We start from the raw sequence: 17,964 nt of genomic DNA, 5'->3' as shown, positions 1-17,964 counted from the left end.
CAGTCACATAAACCCGATGAGCAGTTTCAGTATAATTACAATATTCAGAACTTGGGATTTATGAAATATTAGGGAGCCGGGACCTGGGAGTGGTAATATTCTGGGCATACAACACTCAAGCATTCTATGCTACAAGTATTACTTCTTTATTTTCAGTTGTTAACAATTGTGATTACTGCAAATATTTAAGAACTTACTTCAAAGACAATAAAGACTATTAACAGTTATTAAAAGTTTCTTTTGAATAATATTTTAACGTCAGAAACATTTAAGAATGTAAATATTTCGTAGACACTCTATCAAAGAGACAATATCAGACGTATTTGCTTACAGTTTTGAAAGACAGTTACGAGGTGCTTTTTATGCACGAGTTAGAAAAACTACCATTGAAATTTAAATAAAGATCTTTTAGACTCCAAGATATCTAACTCAGACAACCGTTTAAATATTCTAAGACAGCAAAATTCGCCAGCGTTCGAAAAATTTTAAAATGATTAAATCACCATACGGCAAGAACAAACACTTTGACAATCGATTCATTGCATAGTTAAAAGGGAGTTGAAATTTGATGCATTAGCCAAAGTAAGGTTATCTACTTGTGCTCAAGTCACGCATTCAACGGTCGCTTGGTTCATCCCTGACTCTAAAACATATGCAGGGATCACATTAGAATTATGTATCAGATACAAAGCACAGATTGGGTGCGGGTGCTTGTCTTCAAAGCAAGATAAACTATGCCTGTTTAGCCCACAGAGACAAACGGACAATTGAATATACAAATATTTTAAAACTGATCCTTCAGAATGAAATACAGATATGTAAGGGGCCATCAAAAAGTTTCCGTTCGAAGAAAGTACAGTCCAAATCCGATGTGTCAAACAGCAAAATCGCCGTGAGCATTGAGGTATTCATCGCGCCAATGCACCGGGTTGAAGATATCCTTTTGGTGATACACAATGGCCTGCTCCATGAAGAAATCCGTAACTGCTTGCAGCACATCCTCGCTCTACCGGAACTGTAGACTCTTTCAGGCGTTCTTTAATGGGTCCTGTGTGTGATGATCGCATGGGGAGAGACCAGCACTATAGGGCGGGTGGTCGAGTGTCTCTCACTTGAGTTGGGCGTAACTTCTAATCTATCCTAGATCGACCAGCGTCCTCTGTCGTATCGTGACCAGCTCGGAACTTGGGGCACAATTCCACAACGGCAGTGTTCGACAGTCCCCTGTCCGCCCCTGGTAGCTTAGTGGTCAGTGCGACGGGATGTCATACCTAACGGCCTGAGTTCGATTCCCGGCTGTTCGGAGATTTTCTACGCTCAGGGAGTGGGTGTTGTGTTGTCCTTATCACCATCATCATCATTTCATCCCCATCGACACCGAAGTCGCCGAAGTTGTGTCAACCCGAAAGACTGGCACCAGGCGAACGGTCTACCCGACGGGAGGCCCTAGCCACACTGCATTTCTATTTCTATCTGACCCCTACACGTTCCTCAATGGGTGTCTACCGATGTTTGTCCCTCAGCAACCAAGGAAAGAATAACAACACGTTGGTCCTGTTTGGACACGTTTCATAATAACGTCGCCATTGGCCACATTGCCGCATTTGACGCACGCACATCGGAAAGACACGTATGCCACACTGATGCCTTACCATCATGTCGGTGCCTATGTACTCGCGTCAGAGTCACAGTACATTGTATGCACGCTGCAGCAACGCCCTCAAACAGAAACTTTTTGATCGCTCCTAATAATTCTAAGGAATAAGCGCACTAGTGCTTTATATATCACAGATAACACGATTTTTGAACCCTTGAGATTCCTCATAGACTATAGTATGACAGAAAATAATCGTTTTACGACAGCTGTCAAATTATTGATAATTTGTGTTCATGACACCCTTCTCGAGAAAAGTAAGAAACTGAGACTTTCTGTGCAGATTGTTCTGATTTATAGTATCGGTCCTACGAAATGATCTATTGAAATACATTGTTTAGGAGAAATTTGTTAAAGGAATAAAAAACTTGGGAAGCGGTAATAACGAAACGCAGTTCTTTCAATAGGCACCTGTGATATTTACCTTAGTCAGACGAAATTCGTAGTACACGCTTTTGTACTCGGAAAACTTTGGTTTTGCTTGATGTACTACCGGAAAATATATTCGGTCATAGCACTGCGGAATTCATTTTTATGTTACACGTGTCTGTCAAGAATGCGTTCCAAATAACTATTTCTTTAGGCCTTTCGGCAGTTACGTGATGTAGTCGTAGCTACCGAACATATTATGAAGCTGAAATACCAAGATTTCAACATTGTCATTCTCATTTTTCTGCTCGTAACCTAATTTCAGACATCGTAAGTGGAGTACTAGTGTAGGTTCTGAAAGGTATTTACTGTTTCTCGAGAAAATTTGTTTTCCGGAGTGTGGAAGAAGCCGTTTACTAATGTGTATGAAAATTAAATTAAGAGCTGTTGTTTATAATATATTTTATTTGCTATTTATCACAATGTCCGTATCACTTAGAAAAACATAGCGTCTGGTAAACTGTACTATCATTAACATACACGAGAAAAAGTATGGACCTTAAGAGTGAACATGGGTCATCAGATACAGTTAATTCCCAGTTCCGTGATGTGTCATTTCTTTTTGTCTTTATCGTTGTTAATGACATCCCTTATTTTCCGTTACAACAAATCAGTTTAAACAATTTTACGGCATTACACAGATGATATGGTATTATATTTTACTTAGAAGAATGTTGGGGTTTACCTAAACAAAAGCTTTTGATAAACGTGATTATAGAATCACAGTCGACGTGTTGGCTCCCCAGAGAATTCGAGTGCCTCTGGAATACGTCAGTGTAGTGCTAATGGCATTTAGTAGGTAAACAGTTTCGTCCGTATCACTTGTCTCCTAACAGATGCAAAATTTTCTACTTTCCTACATGTTCTAGTTAACCAGCACAAGTTATGTAAGCGACTTCGGAATTATATACTATGTGTCCCAGGACGAATAGTCAATATTTAATCATATTATAGGAATATATTCCATATTCGGAATCCTTTCCGAGACACAACACGTTTTATGTACACTATTTTCTGTATTATTCAGTAAATAGTGAATTGAGAACAGTGAGTGAACATACCAAAGTTCGTTTTACAAAGTATCAACAGAAAAATACCAACTTTTAACACATACCTCTGCAAGGATTATCGTACACAACAAATGTTCTGCGTTGCTTGCATCGGTTCCTCTGCACGTTCCCTAAAGAGGGAAGCAGAGGTTATTATGCGACCAAGTGGTTCATCTTGTGTATCCCCCTTTTCTTTATACATCTCTGCCTTCATCCAGTCCCATGAACATAAATCTAAAGACACCATGTCTGGCGATCATGGCAAGTTGTTAATTTCACCACCGCGACCAACTGATGGGTAAGACACACACTTGCGCGCCACTAGCAATAAAACAATATCTACAATAAATGTGTGTAAGAGAAGATAAATGTTTAATGTCCCGTCGACAAGTATGTCATTAAAGAAAGGTGCACAAGCTCGGATTAGGAAAGGATGGAGAAGGAAATCGGCCGTACCCTTTCAAAGGAACCATCCCGACTAAATATGTTCTATGTGGGAAACCATCGAGAATAGCGTATACGTGCTTTTTAAGTTTCTTTGCTTGAAACGTACGTTCATGTCATATCCTTGAATACTGACCTTTCCTCCTGTGACATCCTCTATATCATACATTCAGAAATTAATTACTTGCAAGAGAAATATGGCGGCAGAGACTGTGCAATACTTCACGACTGAATGAATGTTTTTGCCAAATATGTAAGTGCAATAAATATTCTTGTAAAAAACAGAAAAAATTTTGTGCAGATTAATGAAATCAAAGACAAAGTGTAAATTGCATTGCTCACGAATTATTCTAAAACTACTTTCCGTGCACCTTGCACACTCGGACTGATTTCCAATCAATGCAGATGTTTATTTCGAAATTTATGTCGAAAAATTCTGCAGACGTAATGAATAGCAGTTCTCAGATATAACTAGTCTGTTACGATTTGTTCAAACATTAGTCACACAAAATAAGAGGAAATACCTCCTGAGACACATTTCGAAATTGCTTTAGGAGTCAAGCTGCTCACATTCTCGTACTGTACTTACTCCAGCCTAAAGGCCGATGACTATCAAACCACGGACGTCTGGGCAGCAGAATTATTGCCCCGCTGACATAGGTATGTGCTGTCATTTGCCACCTGCATAGAATATCGGACAAGTTCATCAAGGATTCCTGTGGCGTCAATCAAGTTTCGAACACTGCAGAGATCGTCCTACGTCCAATAACCCCATGTTAGTCACGCCTTCTGCCACAACATAACCACGGCAGCATGAACTTTGACCTTAGTTCTACATCACTGATCTCATATTCTGTTTTTCAATTTATCGCTGGGCGTTGAGAGCGATCTGACCAGCTGCCGGAAAAAAGCGGTTACTGCTTTTTTCTCATTATTTTCTTTAACTCTCCTTTCTTGATATATAGTCAGTTTTTGCAAACATGAATAAGTATGCAAACAATAATAAATTCCAGAATGAATGGAAATAAAAAAATATAACAAAACAGCAGTAAATTTTATTAAATATGATTTAGTGAGGGAACACACACAACGTTGATGGCACAACAAAAGCCATAAAAATTATCATCTGACTTCACAACAATAAATTATTCGTAGTTTAGCACGAACCTCGAATAAAAAATACGATCGCACGTAGTGACTGTAAATTAGAGTTTATCACGAAGTAGGGCGTCCTGTGTTTCCGTGATTTACAATTTTTTTAACTTCCTGGGCAGATGTCCATCTTGGAGGCACAGCCGTAAATTACCCTAAGGAGAGAAATCTTATGTGCCTTCTGTTTGTAGCTGGTGTAAACTTTGTTTTTTCTGTTGTGGTGTTTTAATTGTTTGCGTATAGGATTTTCTGAGGAGAATGTGGACCAATTGCCTAAACGAGGGTGGAAAACCACCTATAAACGCACTCAGGTTTGCTGGTATACAAGATCGACAGTTATTCACCCACCCGCTCAGTCGGTCCGAGTCTGGGTCAACTACAGCGCATTGAACTATACGAGGAGGTCAGTCTTATTCAAATAACACCTTATTACATTAATAGCGCAACGTATTGACAAAAAGACAGAATGCAAGTCACGGTTGATTATTTTCTCTCAGCACTTGTAACTCTTCAGGATTTGATGGTCAGAGAAGAATTTCAGTCTAAGACTTACCGAGAATATTTATCATGGCCCTTTTAAGATAACCAATGTTTTTCTGACGCTGTACTTGTGATCGACTTGAGGTGATACGGGCCAATGAACATTATCGTCTTGTGGGATGATCTCCTCTTTTCACTCTGTTGTTAATCATCTATCTGGAATATTCGAAATATCATACTTACACATTGCTGTAGTCGTGACGCTATATAAGATTAGATTCATCTTTGTACATTATCTTGACGGTTGCTACCCCGAACAAATACATATGTCCCACGTTTTGCCTATTTTGGGTGACGCTACGCTTAGTTTAGCTCATCTACAACTTTTGAAAGGCCTGCATGTACCCAGAAACAAGTCTCCCGGCCAAAACATTCCATTAATATATTACTTTCTCTTATTTAGTTATTGATCCAAGTGCAATAGACCATTTTAGTAGCAATGAAAGTAATCTCGTTAAACTTGGTAATGAACTATACCAGCAGTTGTTGCCAAATGCTGAATTGATTTTGCCAAATGAAACATAACGCAGAAAGCAGAAGTTTAAGCTCAGGAAATATATATCTCTTGTCTAAACTTCAATGTAAATAGACCATTCCTTGAAAGAGAACCGAAGCTATGCACGTGTTTGTGCTGTCTGTTTCAAGTCAGTACTTATATAAAAGAATAATTTATAAAATAAAAATGCTACAAGAATAATAACTTATTTGTTTTTCATACAAGCTCAAAGAAATGTTGAAATATATACGCGTAAATGAACTTTGCACATCTGACTACGTAATTATAATATCTCCAATGGTTTCCCGATAAGTCCACAGAAAAGTTGCAGCATTAGTCAGTGATGATATGTATATTATTCAACTGACTACAATGGTAATTTCTCCACGGCTTTTTCTGCAAATGAAAAAAAGAATTTAAGAAATGAGTGAACTTTTCTTACAACGAGCTTAAGTTCCATACCTAACTTGAGACAGAATTTGTACTAATTATGGTCATAACTCGTCGAATTCAAGTAGACGAAGCTGAAAATGATAAGAAAACTACCCATCGCTTTACTGCTGCACGAGACTGTAGCGTGGATTAATCTGCACAAAAAAATTAATTTCTAAGAATAATCTGGGCGTGGTGTAGGCTTAAGGTTGACTCGAGTAATATATGCGATTTCCAAAAATACAGTCGTTCAGCTGAAATAATTTTTACACAACAGTTTACTCAACATTTTTTACAGGTGCAATCACTAACGGTAATAAGCAACCAGCAAACAAATCTTTAAATACACAAGAGTCCGCTGACAAAGAAATTTCATACTGTCAAAATTTAGTCCCTCATAGAAAACTACAAACGAAAAATATGAAGTAATCCAACCCCCTACCTCCTACAGCTTATGGCAATGTTGAGTTTACAACTTGTGCAGAAACTAGACGGCAGTTACAAGAGATGAGAGATATGAAAGTGAAGCAGTGCTTGAGAAGGGAGTTGTAGCCTATTGCCGATGTTATTCAATCTGTACGTTGAACAAGAATTAAATTTCGAGTAGGATTTGAAGTTCAAGCAGAAGAAATAAAATCTATAAGGTTTGCCGATGACATTGTAATTCTGTCGGAGACAGCAAAGGACTTGGAAGAGCAGTTGAATGGAATGGACGCTGTCTTGAAAGGAAAATGTAAGATGAACATCAACAATAGCAGATGATGATGATGTCTGGTTTGTGGGGCGCTCAAGTGCGCGGTTATCAGCGCCCGTACAAATTCCCAACCTTTACTCAGTCCAATATTTCCACTTTCATCAATGATGATGAAATGATGAGGACAACACAAACACCCAGTCATCTCGAAGCAGGTGAAAATCCCTGACCCCGCCGGGAATCGAACCCGGGACCCCGTGCTCGGGAAGCGAGAACGCGACCGCGAGACCACGAGCTGCGGGCTCAACAAAAGCAAAACACGGATAATGGAATGTGGTCGAATTAAATCAGGGGACGCTAAGGGAATTAGGCTAGGAAACGAGACAAACTAGTAAGTGACTTTTGGTATTTGGGTACAAAATAACTGATGCTGACCGAAGCAGAGAGAATATAAAATATAAATTGGCAATGTCGAGAAAAGCATTTCTGAAGAAGAGAAATTTGCTAACATCGGATATGGATTTAAGTGTCAGAAGGTCTTTTCTCAAGGTATTTTTATGGAGTGTTGCCGTGTATAGATGGGAAACATGGAAGATAAACAGCTTAGACAAGAAGAGAACAGAAGCTTTCTAAATATGATGCTACAGAAAAATGTTGAAGATTAGACGGGTCGATTAAGTAACTAATGAGTAGGTGTTGAATGGAATTCGGGAGGAGTTTGTGGCACAACTTGATTAAGAGAAAGGATCGGTTGGAAGGACACGTTCTGAGGCATCAAGGGATCACCAGTTTAGTATTGGAGGGAAGTGTGGGGGTAAAAAGCGTGGAGGGAGACCAAGAGATGAATACACTAAGCAGATTCAGCATGTTGTAGATTTCAGTATTGTCTGAAGCTGAAGAAGCCCGCACAGGATGGAGTAGCGGGTGGCGCTGCATCAAACTAATTTTCAGACTGAAGACCACAACAACAACAACAACGCCTCCATAATACATTTCTGTTAATATCGCTGAACAAACATGTATGATGGTAGACAAAATGAAATAAATTTTGAATACACGCTAATTCCAAAAGTATTTCACACAACATCCTGACAAAAAATCCACACATTGTCTTAACAAAGTATCACCTGCAACGGAAAGTGTAATCTCACTTCGAACTGAAAGAGGCTAGCCAGACTACATTCAAATGCTGAAGAACAACTGTCAGGTCAATATATTGCTCAATGTGACCGCCTTGTGCGTAACTGGAGAATTTCGAAGTCCCTGATGCATATAAAAATCGCAGTCATTGTACAAAATGACACATAAACATATACAAGCAACGCCTGTGGACTAAAGGAACCAGTTGGGAATGACAAAAAAATTAGCTGCTGCAATGCTATTCACACAGACAGCGTGCCGTCGAGGTCTGGTCCTTCATCTCCCAATACTGCAGCCAAACCATCTAACTCATATTTGAAACTTTCTTTCCTAAAAGTCGATTAACTTCCACTAAAAACAGGTGGGATATGGATAAGTAAGGCAATTAAAATCTCATGTGAGACGAGCAGCGAATTTAATGTGAAGGTCAAAATAAGCCAAGAAGCAATACGATTTTCATGCTACAAAGATTACTGTAAACGTTTAATTAAAATCGTTAAAGAAAGCCAAAAATATGAACATCGTGACAGAAATCTCTTCCAGTTCAAAGGTTGAGTGCGAGAGCCATTGCCGTCAGCTAATCCATACATCTAATGGGCGTCTGCCATCGCTGGATTTGTGTACACTGCCATTGCACTATCCAAGTCTGCGATTAATTCAGCGTAGTAGCCCCGTGTGTGGCTGTAACGGTCGTACTGATCGTAAGTCGCATGGCAACAGGGACATTTGAAACAAAACACTGGCTGTGCAAAACGTGACCAGATGTCACCAAGAGTGCATGTTCTTCAACATTATAACGTCCTGTTCTTGTGTGTTTCCCATGATTAATGAGTTGGAGAAAGTGAGTTGTGATATAGCAACAAAGCATTTCCAAGCCAAAGTTCATGTAACATAATTTATTCGTCTGTGTGTGAGGACTGTGTCCTGCAATGTGCCGTACATTTTTGTTACAACCTTTATAAGTACACAAAACGTAAAATCATATATTTATAATTAATAAACAACCCCGTTTAACATCTGAAAATAAAATTTAAATGAAACAGGCACGTTTCTTATCTACGTTAACATACTCAACATATACCATTAAAGGAAACTTGTGTGTTATTACATAGGCCTAATACACCAATAATTCACCAGGCTTTCCTATGACAGACAACAATGTCGCAACCCCTTCAGATTGTCACATTGGATAACATGCTTTCGCTACTATCCACACAGTCCACCTCCGCAGCTGAGTTGTTGTCTACGTGGCTGTATGCCATGCGGAAGACCCGGGTTCGAATCCCATCATGACAGGCAATTTTTTATGATGGAAGGATGTAGACGCGGCTCCAGTACATGAAAACTGGCAGCTGCCGGGAGAGCCGTGTGCTGACCCTATGCTAATCCCGACCACATACAAAGACGCCACTGTCGGAGGATGACACGGTGGTCGGCCGGTACGTATGGGCCCCCAGGGCCTGTTGATAGTGTCTACCTTTTTACTCGGCACAGAGGTACTTAACTACACTGTTCAAAACTTAACGACGAAAGTAGGGGTTGGGTTGGGTTGATTTGAGGAAAGAGACCAAACAACGAGGTCATCGGTCTCATCGGATTAGGGAACGATGGGGAAGGAAGTCCGCCGTGTCCTGTCAAAGGAACCATCCCGGCATTTGCTTGAAACGATTTAGGGAAATCACGGAAAACCTAAATCAGAATGGCCGGATGTGGGATTGAACTGTCGACCTCCCGAATGCGAGACCAGTGTGCTAACCACGGCGCCACCTCGCTCGGTAACGAAGTAGCTTTCGTACAATGTGTCACTGCCAAATAACAGCTCAGCGAAACATGGAATATATACTGAAATAACCGTTCCAGTATATTACAGGTCGCAACTGTGCCTATTCGAAAAGTTGTCACTGTGGCACCTTCTAAACGAAGCTGCCTCATATCGATTGGCCACAGTAGTGACCCATGGATCCAGCCTTCATCCTACGAGGATCATCGACTGGCCCCGCTCACTGTTTCGACGACCAGGGGAGCTTGTCACATTGCTCCGTATCATCAACAATGGTGGTTACCTTCGAGTGATCTAAAGGGTTAAGGTTGTGTGTTCGACGTCCAACGTCTGTCTCCTTTAAGGTCGCCGGTGGTTATTTGTCTGGTGTTGTTAGGTGTACATCGCAAGCCGCGCAGAAGTTCTGGGTGGCCTTGGTTATTATTCAGAAAGCAGTTGATACCTTTAGCTTCAGAACTATTGGTTGTCTCCAGGATTAATGGGCATGGTGGTTCCACTGAAGTTGGTTTGCTGTATTTAATCAACGATCGGTTATATGACAGTTTATGCACAACACTGTATAAAATGTCTTGTAGGAAACATTATATGTAAGACAAGTAGAATTACAAAAAACTGTAAAATTACAAAATACATAAAACTCCGCAATATATACTGTAAGTAACTTATTATAAGAAATACGTGTCGTTTGTGTAATACAGATGCGGCTGATGATGGACAACGACCGAAACTAGTCGTGTAAAATAATATACTATATACTGTAACATACATACATAATATACGTGTATATACTATAATACACAAAGCAGCTTTTGTCGAAAAATTAATTACCAACCTTGAAGCGACAGTGTCGTACGCTCCATACTATTCAAAACTGTCATAGTAATATTGATATATGCTAGGGCACATAATAGTAATGTATAATAATACTCAAGACACGTTGGCCTGCTGAACTAGGAAACGGAAATTATTTCCGGTTTATTTTTGTCACACTTTCCGTAACTCATCTTTACCTTCTCCACGTGAATGAGTGTAAAGAGCGATTGAATTTCTTTGAATAGATCAGAGGTAGCGCTGACCAAAGATGAGAGGGTGGTGGTGTAGACAAGAAAAATCTTTGAGTTAGTCTGGGCAAAGTGCTTATCAGAGAGTTTGTAGAGATACCTTCGTCTTTAGAGGGCGCAGCGAGGACTCAACCAATGGGAGGCTTCTTCCTCGCGCTGTTTGGACAGGGAATCGTTGGAATTGAGGTTCGCCATCTTAGGCACTGTGAAATCAGCGAACATACCGATCGGACGTGCTTATGTAGAGCTCCCGGTATGATAAGGAAACTTCGTGCAAAAGGCTGTATTATTCTGAATTATGGTAAAAACGCGTGTTTCCACTGTCAATTTAAGGAGAGAGATGCGAGGAGATAGTGAAATGTTTGTAATTTTGATGAATTAGGCAAGTGAAGATCGTGTGAATGAGACTTCGTTGCGTGTGCTATCCGTTAGTACAACACCATCTCTAACTGAAAATCAGCCAGTCAGATTATTTATTTGGTAGGAAGGGCAAAATTCATTTTCATATACGGTTTATAAAATTTGTTTTCAATTTAACGAAGTGTTCTTTGTGGATTGGTGTCCCATAATTTTCGCACCACAGGCGGACAATATATGGTAGCTCTTAAAGTTCATGGTTTCAGGCACCTTTAGCACTTATTAATATTCTCCTGGTGCGATAGAGAGTGTTTGAAATTTCACTGGCGTATTGTGTTTGCATATTTTTGAACTTTCTTGAGAGCCAGTAATTTGCTTAACGGTCCATGCCGCGCAGAGTAATCACTCAGTTCCCTACTTAACAATGGGGTACTGGTCGCGTAGTGAATCACACTAAGTTTCTTTTATTTTAATATCTGAATTTTGATTTGCTAAATTGTTTCGATTTTGTGTCACGTACTGCGCGCCAAAATGGACGGGCAGTGCTCAGTGACCGTTTATCAATAATGTGTTTTCTGTATTATTGTATGGTAATTAAGATCAGTTGTTTTTGTCATTGAGAAGTTTCTTTGGGATGAAAGATGACGGAAAGTTTGGGATTTTCTTCCTTGATTTGTGGTGCCAGTTTACGGTTAACCACGTGGGTCCAGTTTTGGAAGTGGTATCAGTATTCGACTGAATACTACTTGTAGCGTGATGTAACTAATTAAATAATTGTGCGATGATATTTTTGAAGGGGTTTTGGAAATATTTTAATGAGTAATTGAGCTGGAATTTTCATTGTGATTGTTGAGCGAGCAGTGGGTGCGATGCTCGAAATTAAGTTGAATAAAAACAGTAACACTTCTTTTGAGGGTAACGGTCGATGGCATTTTCGCACACATTTAAATGCTAACAATAATTTAGGTAGCCAACACACGTGTGCAAGTCTCTCCCCAATTTAGATTAACAAGAAGTAATGTTTAGAAAAATTTTCTCTCTCTTAGGCGTGCATTACACTATTAAATTTCTTTGTCAAAGATTTGATCAAAGATGTGATCAAATATTCGTCAAATATATTTGACAAAGATCTTTGTCGTGGCGCTAAAAAGGAGTATTACACTTGCATAATATTTTTCGTCAAAGTTCAAGATGGCTGACAACAACAACCTGTTATTAACCGCAGCAGCTGCATTGACCACAACTGCACTGCGTGCACATGTGGAAGAGAAGCGGTGGAAGAAAAGGAAACATACCTGGGTGAAGCCGTGGGCTTTACGACAACATCATAAAAGCATTCAACAAAACTTTTTACGTGAGCTTACACTGGAGAACATCAAGTCATACAGCAATTACTTAAGAATGGATGAGCATACATTTCTGTATGTGCTCAGTGAAGTGTATCGTCATATCAAAAAGCACAATACTCGCTTAAGAACTGCTATATCTGCAGAAGACAGGCTCACTGTCACACTCAGATCCCTTGCTACAGGAGAGAGTTAGGTTAGGTTAGGTCAGGTCAGGTTGAAACGCGTACGTTCCAAATGTATTCGGTACCAGCGATGGCGAGGCATGAGAGAATCTCTGACCAGAGAGTTATTTATCGTTGCTAGTCTGCGGTTGACCGCGCGAGAGTTCAGTTTGTTCGAGAGCAGTAGTTGTTGCGAGTGGACTGTTGTACTGAGCGGACGTCGACACGGGTCGGCGGCGTGCTCTGCATCCATCTCTGGTCACGATTCAGGACGAGGTATTTTGTTATAGAAGGTAATGGAGCAGCATTGCGCTCAGCTAATAACATATGTTAATTGTAATTAATTTGTTCAAGAATTGCCCCAATAATAATTTTTTATAAAGAAAATCTTTTAAAGAAAAGTAATCATTTCAATTTAAAGAATTTTTCCTATGCATTTCCTCCAAGAATCAGAATTAAACATACGCCAGCATTGGACAGAGCTGTGCCGAAAAATAAGAGCAAATATTGAGGGAGTTTACTGATGTAAGAATTTTGGTTTTTGTGTTCAGGTTTAATTATTGCACAGGGCCGAGGGTCAGCGCCGCTGCCCTTATAAAATTTATCAGGTTCATTTTACCGTTAATTTTGTGGGGACTTAACATTTTTGCACATTTTCATTATCATTGAGTTTTATTACTGTTGGGAGTTTACATTTGGGCCCTTATTATTCTTTAATTTTGCGACGAGATTACATTTGTGTTATTTTTATTATTCAGTTTTGTGGGAAAACGACATTTGGCACACGTTTTCATTATCATTGACATTTCAATTTTCCACGGGGAGGTTACACTTGGCGACATCCGGTCCAGGATTGTATTTCTTTGAGAGTCTTCTGAAAAGTAGCCAGATATCTTCTCTTATTTACTTAAATATAATTAGCATTTGGCGCAACGCTTTTACTAATTTTGTGATTTTGTCTCACAGGTCATCGGCAATTTGTTGCTCTTTGTTGTAATGGTGTTTGTTTGATTTTGCATTGTCTTTGTTTCATTTGTGAATAATTGTGATTAGTGTTAAAATGCCGCAAAAAACTGTTAATAGTACATCGCGAAGAATAATGAGTGAAATAACTGAATTAAGCAAATTAACCGATAGTACTTGCGACATGCAGTGTATTGATGACAATCCTCCGTTTACTGACAATCAGTACGTACCGACCTCTAATAATGATTTTGATCTTAGTGATGAACAGACGAATTCAATTGTATCCTCTGTTAATTTGACGACAACTGATGACGTGGGGCGTTCTGTTGCAATGAGCGCTGCCCAGCTTAACACAACCGGTTTGCAAAATTCGCGTGACGAACAGACAAATTTTTTTAATGAAAACGAACAATGTAATAAGAATGCGTCGGATTTATTTAATTCCGAGGTAGTGTCTAACAGTACTCATCCGATGGGGAAACCTTTTGGTGAATCACAGAATGACCAAATGGTCACACAAAACGCGACAATTGCAGGTACACCATCACACAGCACACAGAATGCAACAGCTAATATTGGCTTGGATCAAATCATGGCAGTATTGCTACAATATAGTGAAAAATTCAAACAACTTGATGAAATGGTTCAAAATGGTTCAAATGGCTCTGAGCACTATGGTACTCAACTGCTGAGGTCATTAGTCCCCTAGAACTTAGAACTAGTTAAACCTAACTAACCTAAGGACATCACAAACATCCATGCCCAAGGCAGGATTCGAACCTGCGACCGTAGCGGTCTTGCGGTTCCAGACTGCAGCGCCTTTAACCGCACGGCCACTTCGGCCGGCCTTGATGAAATTAATAAAAAACTAGACAATACTTCCAAACTGTTGAATGAAAAAATAGACAGCAATTCAAAACGGTCAGATGTAAGACAAGACAACAATCACAAACAACTTAGTGAACAGAACAAACAGTTAAATGAAAAATTAGACAACAATTCCAGACAGCTTAGTGAACATATTAGAGCCATTGCCGCACAGTGTCATGATACTAAGGAACAATTACGTGAGGAAATTGAGACTTGCGCTAAGAAAAGTAGTGAAGAAATTAGATCTGTTGCTCAAGAATTAAGGGATATGCAAACAGCTGCAACAGAAACACTTAGAGACGAAATTAGCGGAGTCGCTAAACAATGCTCCGTAAAAGCAACACAATTACGCGACGAGTTTAAATTAATGACAGCGGAACTTTCGCGCACAATGGATGCAAAGATAGACGCGAAATTCGAACAACAGAACAGTCAAATTGACGAGCGTTTTAATCACCACATACAACACAGTGATACGCATTTCCGTAAATTTATACAGGAACAGAATAAAGTAAAACGACAAGTCATGGAAACAATCACCGCACAGAGATAAGAAGATAAACGTAAATCGTTTGTGAAAGCAAAGACATACGTAGATAACAATATTGCTACAGTGTCCGACGAAATTAATACCATCAAGCGGTTGAACACAGAATTACATGACGAAATTTCCGATCTTAAATCGAAAACAGATACACTCACAGTAGATTTTCAAACAGTGACCGACAGACTCAAACAATTAGAACCAACACAGGATTTCGATCTCATCAAAGCTGACATTAAAAAATTGAACGAAACCACATGTAAATTACAAAAACAGATTAATGCTTCTGACACTAAGAACGATGATCAGGTAAAAATACAGACTGAAAAATGTGATGAATTGGCCAGTCGTATTGATATTATTGAAAGTAATAATGACAGCAAATCGGATGATACTGCACCGATTTTGTTTAGCCAAACACCTGAATTCCAAAATTTACAGCAGACAATCAATGAGATCGATTCGTCTGATAACACATTGCGTAGAAAATTGTCAAGTTTACAGCAAGAGGTAACAGAGATAAAAAAGATTTCAGTTAATAACACATCACAGCAGACGCCACTTTGCGAACATTTGTCAGACTCACGCAGCGCGTATAATTTAGGTAATCTACAGAGAGTACATGAGTTAGATTCAGAACAGTCACAGTCAAACAGATTCCCATACAATCCTGAACCTGTTCCGTCATACAGAGATGATAATTTTGATTACAAACATTTTCTGCCAGTGAGAAAATTTAAAGTGTTTAAAAATAACAGAACACAGATTCACCCACCAGATTAAATACAACAATTTAGCTTTACTTTTCCACCGACTTGGCCCGTAACGCTTAAACTTGAATTTATTTGCAGTTTTTTGGAAGGTGAACCGGCAACTCGTATGAGACCGATCGCGAGGCAATGCTATTCGGTAGAAGAGTTTCAGAATGCTTTTCTGTCAGCGTATTGGTCGAAGACGACACAGCGTGGAATTAAAGATTAACTAATTAGTTTGCCAAATTATGAGAACACAAATTTTCCCAGTGTCACACTCATTCAATTATGTATTTCTAAATTGCCACGATCATTAAAAGTGTCACTTTTAACGGGTCAGCAAAAAGAAAATATTTCGGCATTCAGGGATCTGTTGCAGCTTTTAGAAGTGCAGTAATCAGATTATTCCTTCGTGAACAAAAATTTTTCATATAACAACCAAGGCCAACAAACTTACAGTAATTACGATCAACCACGCAATTTCAATAGCAAAGCTAATAGACGCTTTAGGAATGACAACCACCAGAACTTTAATAGCAGACAAAATTTTGATTATCAGTATCGACAAAATTATCAGCAGGAACAGGAACCACATTTTAGTAACAATAGAGGTTTTTCACAACAACAGCAACAAAACCAGCCGGTTAGCATACCTAACCAACAATGTAATGCACAAGGTCAACCTAACTTTAATGTTTCACCGCGTGGACGTATAGTCCCTGGTACAACAAATAGTAACGCACGGCAGCAAAGGAACAACTACGTACAGAAAACACAGTATTTCAATTCCTCTCGCAATGCACCGTATAGGAATGACTATTACGACAGACGGTCTTACTAGCAGCAAAATGATCAGCAACAACATATTCTCATGAATGAACCCGACAGTAGGTATCATCCAGAGCGTAATACGTCTGGAAGAAATAACAGAACAGTTCAAATAGTGGAAATGCCACAGAACCCTCGTGAAAATAATAACACGTCAGATAGAATTTGACTAGATACTGTACAGATCGCATCTTCCAGTAACACAAGCACTAGTTTAGACACGCAGAATGTTGTTCACGAAAATGTTATTACTTTTGACGATATCAGAGACACTCTTTTGCAGGAAAGACCAATTGTTCAGAAAACCATTTCACATCCTGTCATCGAAATTAAAATTGGTTCATCGAAATTTTCAGCAGTAATCGATTCCGGCTCACCTATATCAGTAATAAATGAAGAAACTTTCAACGAGTGTAACACGGTGAATACCTATCCTACATTACCATTAGGCAAAACGAAAGTGAAAGGAACAGTATCGAGTAAAGTAGTAAACGTTAAATTACAGACACATTTATCATTTTGTATTTGCAGATCACACATTTCACTCAAATTTTTGGATTGTTCCTTTATTGACAACAGACGTTATTTTAGATACGAATTTTCTGGTACAACACGACGCAGTTATTGACTTCCAAATTCCTATTTAATGTTGAAGGATGAAAATGTACAATTCGCTTTAGAATTTCTGCACTCTTTATCTGCGGAAGAACAGACAATTAATCGCACAGAGGTCATTTCCGTATCACGTAACATAGATTGTAATTCCACATTGTTCACAGATACGTACGTACATAACTATAACACTCTAGACGAAGCTGACTACGACGTAATGCAGATGATTTCTGATACAGTTAAACAAAGTAGTGCAAATACAGACGACGAACGCACGGAACTACATAAAATTCTTTTACAGCAAGCTCCAGTTTTCGACAACATTCCTGGTACTATGTCCGGTTTTATGGATGAATTTCAGGTTAAACAGCACGACACATTTAAAGCCAAACATTATCCTATTCCGTATATTCATAGAGAGCAAGTTAAGAAAGAATTGCAAGATATGCTGGAGCAAGGAATTATTGAACCGGCAGTTAGTCCGTACATAAAGCCACTCCATATTGTTAAGAAAAAGGATGGCTCACATCGCCTCGTGCTTGATTCACGTCATGTCAATCACATAATTATTAATGAAACAGATCGACCACAGACACTAGAGGAACTACTACAGAAATTTCACGGTACTGCTATTTATTCTACATTAGATCTGAA

This window comes from Schistocerca serialis, chromosome 2 (genome assembly GCF_023864345.2).
Source record: "Schistocerca serialis cubense isolate TAMUIC-IGC-003099 chromosome 2, iqSchSeri2.2, whole genome shotgun sequence".
In the NCBI taxonomy this organism is placed as follows: domain Eukaryota; kingdom Metazoa; phylum Arthropoda; class Insecta; order Orthoptera; family Acrididae; genus Schistocerca; species Schistocerca serialis.
Note: the sequence above shows the minus strand (reverse complement) of the source record.